This window comes from Ipomoea nil, unplaced genomic scaffold (genome assembly GCF_001879475.1).
Source record: "Ipomoea nil cultivar Tokyo-kokei standard unplaced genomic scaffold, Asagao_1.1 scaffold0143, whole genome shotgun sequence".
Lineage (NCBI taxonomy): Eukaryota > Viridiplantae > Streptophyta > Magnoliopsida > Solanales > Convolvulaceae > Ipomoea > Ipomoea nil.
This window is the reverse complement of record NW_017616571.1, coordinates 417,783-422,086: the sequence shown is the minus strand read 5'-3', so window position 1 is coordinate 422,086 and position 4,304 is coordinate 417,783.

The window sequence follows — 4,304 nt, the reverse complement described above, 5'->3', positions numbered from 1 at the left end:
TATATGTCTTATTGAATATACAATTCGTATGTTTTAATATGCAATTGCTTCTACTATACAATTCATATGCCTTTTGTATATATATGAATAGTGCCTGTTTTGCTGGGTTTTTTTTTGCTACAAACAACAAATTTTTTTCAAACAAGAAAAATCATCATCAACAAAACACCTAAAAACAAAATACCCATTTTTTTTAACACTCCAGTGTTCAAAAAACCAACCAAAAAGAAGAAAAAATACCAACCAAAAAGAAGAATTGATTGCTTTATGTACCGGGCAATATATGAAGGTTTTCAAGTATGTGTTTTGAAATTTTTTTCATATACATACACTGTATATGTATATTTGTTCTGAGAAATAAAGGCAAATCAAATGATTTACAAAAACAGAGGAAGTTCTTTTACATTCCCGAAATATATGATTTTTTTTTAAAAAAAAAATCAAAACAAAACCTGTTTTCCTCCGATCTGCGATGGAGACAGCGGTGGCAGGTTGTCGCCGGCTCTGCTGCGTCCCCGTAGTGAGAAACGCAACGGCGGAGCGCGGTGGCGACAGTAGTCACGCGGCCAGCGGCGTCTCGCGATCAGCCGGCACTCCAGCAGAGAGCCGCGATGCTCGGTGATGGCGATGGAACTGGTTTCCCGGCTCTCCTTCCGGCGAAGGGTGGGGGTCGGCGTGATTTGGAATCAGGGACAACGTCTGTTTGAAATATGGCTCCGGCGAAAGTAGATGACCGCGAGGTGAGATGGCGGTGGCGTTGTCCGTCCGGTCGCGTCTGTCTCTCTCTCTCTCCTGGCTGCTCCGTTTGTATGATGTCGAAATGGCTACTAGGGTAATGAGATTATGATTAATTTTTTATGGATTTAGTTTGGGCCGGGTAGGGCCCAATCCGGCCAGGCTTGGTCTATTTTTTAAAAAAGGGTCTATTATTGTTGTTGGGCTCATTTTGTGTTCATAATGTTGCGGCTAATCCTCCTTTGAGTATTACTGCTGCTGCCAATGTTCATGCTTTGAAATATTAATGTATTCTCTGCGGCATGATTTCACAATGAATATAAATGAGTAGAAATTAAAACTATAAAAAGACTAGGGCCTTGAATAATTTTCTTTCTGAGCATTCAGTGCCCCTTTCTGTAAGCAGTTTAGTCGATATGCATGTAAGGTAGCAAAGCCAAAAGCAGCTTAATGACAAGTGACCCAACAGTCTATGTAATTATCATGAATGCATGCATTTATTTTTTGGCACAAATAGCCATACTTTGCATACAAGACCAATTGCATAACAGAAGATCCCAATCTGAAAGCAAATAATGATAATATTAAATTATACTTTTTTTTTTTCTTATTCTGTTTATGCAATAAGCATATTGGGCCAAATAGGCATATCTTATCTAATAAGCATGCCCTCGGATGATCTTGATAATTTGCCACATCATCGAACAGTTGCGATTCATCGCTAGAAATTAATATTGGGCTATTGCCTTGATTGAAAGGAGATGATACGGTCTCTTCTGAGCTAGCCCTATAGCGTCTCATACCTACTAACCTTTTTACCGGTGATGTTCTGCCAACAGGGGGGATGATTGGTCCCCCGGGCCGTACTGGGTCTGGTAGTCGCCCAACTCTCATTCTTGGTTTCGTAGACACATGCAGCCGAACCACTTTTGTCAAGTTATCATCACAGCTTTCCACTGCTGAGGGAGCCTGAGAAGCATGCGCTGGTTCCATTCTCACGGTTCCAAACAAGAAATTGGTGAAACTCACCCAAAAATTATGTTTATCCATATATAAATTGCCGTTAACAAACATTTGAGCACAAATTTACCATCTCAATTCTCAAAGCACATTTATATATGGAAAGGAATATTATGAGGCTGATGGAAAACCATCTTCTTTGGAAATTAGAGTAGAAACACTACTCTTGGAAAAAGGAAACTTATTTTTTTTATACATTCCATACGATATTGTATGTTGAGTACTCTAAATTGTTTCTCTATGGAGGAAATATATTTTGGGGACCTCTAGAATTGAGAAACCACCATACTTATCTACTACATATCACATACGCTAGTACATAATGCATTTCTCTATCTGCGTTCAATTTTTTTAATATGCAACCCTTCTAGCTATATCTCATCATGAGAAATCAACAGTGATGTTGGTTGCATTATAAGATCTTTTCTCGGCATTAGGGGGAGATTTGAAATTTATAATTAATTAAATGCCGAGAAATTGATAAAAATCTTCAAACCCATATACTAGCCTTATAGAACCAGAAGTTTAGAGATTGAACAAATTATCTGCTAGAAATTCCAAAGAGTGACTAAGTCCATAGAAAATATTTTAAGAGTTGAAATCCCCAACTAGGACTAAACATCTCTACCATTATGCCAGAAGCATATATTGGGTTAAGAATTTACAAAACTAGATCTAGTATAGAAATTTCGTCACTCCAGAAATATAAAAATTTTATCCAGAAGATATTCGTCTAGAAGGCGAAAACCCCCAGTAAAATTGTAGGTGCACCAAATAACTAAAATACTGGGAAGCGGAACAACCAAATCCAAATACTTTTGGGAAATGCCATATATTTGGTTGATACAAAATTGTCATGTGTATAAAAGATATCTACAAAGCTGTTACAGTTGTCGACAACATATTTTGCCTCTATTGCTCATAAATACTTAAGTCTAGATCCAGAAATGAAAATAGTAGTATAACGCCTGCAGCGTGCTAATTGTTTTCATAGAAAATAGCAATTAAGGCATCAAAATCAGAATTCGCTAATAAAAGGCGAGTGGAGGGTTTTCGCAGAGATCCAATATTAGTCATGGCTTTATATTCCGCTATTCAATAAAACTAGCAGTAAATAAATTAGATATGTAGCTAATAGTTATAGTTATCATATATTTATATGGGTAACTTGTTACTTATATTTAAAATCCTTGATGGATTTTCCCAAAATGTGATGAATGAAAATCACAAAATAAGAAGTATAAAAGTTAGTAAGTTACTAACTATGATCTTTTAAATGTATTTTCTCTCCCATAACAAAGTATGAAAATATATTATCATAAACATGCCTAGTAATGTTATATGTGATTAGGAAACTCAAATATTGTTTCCTCTTGAAAATATCCTAAATATATCCTCTAGTTTATCTTAAAAATCCCTAATGGATTTATAATTCCCGAAATGAGGATTTATTTAAGTGCCATTATTTACTTTTTAGAGAGTTGTGAATGGGGTTATTATCCTCATATAGAAGGAATAATATGTACCATTATGTGCTCAATAAAGAGTTGATAATTGACTTATTTATTATCTCAGTCAATATTTATGGTGTAAACATCAATGAAATATATAAAGAGTTTGATGATGTTAAGTTATGAGATAAGATAACGAATATCAAAATCAAGGTAAAAATACTCGTATTGATGCTTTTTGGCATGAAGTCATCATACTTGTTACAGATAAAAATGTATATAGTTTTTTCATGATATAAAATACCTTGATCCACATGAACTCCAGAAGAGTGATAAAATATTTGTTCAGAAGGTTTGCTCCAGTGACAAGTTAGCAAATATATACCTACAAAATATCCATAAGATTGATATGTGTAGATAAAGAAAAATTATTATATTTAGGGGTAGCAACAAAATATAAACTATAAATAATTTTATTGGTCCAGATGATCATGAGAAAATATGATAAATTCTAATGACAATCCTGAAAATTGTACCATATCCCTTCTCTACACCCTTTAGAAACAATGATTTTATAGCCAATGTAGAATTTGAAGATTGTTATCTTCAGGGGGAGACATGAAGTACATTCACTCGAGTCAATCCCGTAGATTGGGTCTTAAAATGACTAATAGTTATACCTTTTGCAGCATATACATACCATGCGGTTTTTTTTTTTTTTTTTTTTTTTTTTAATGAGGTATGAGTATGATATATTAATGGGGAAGTTGTATATAAATACTTAAGTAAACAAACCCCAAATATCCTGAAGATTATGCCTTGAAGGCTTATAATTGTGCTCTTTTTCCCCTTAACTAAGTTTTTCCCACGAGGTTTTCTTAAGTTAAGGTTTTTAACGAGGCAATCAGTACAATATATGAGTTTACAAATATCATGTACTCTTTTCTTCAAACTAGGTTTTTCCCATGTGGTTTTCCTAGTGAAGTTTTTAACGAGGCATGAATATATTTAAATATACTATACCTTGTACTCTTTTCTTGTATAGGTTTTTCCCACAGAGTTTTCCTAGCAAGTTTTTAACGAGGCAAGATCATGGAC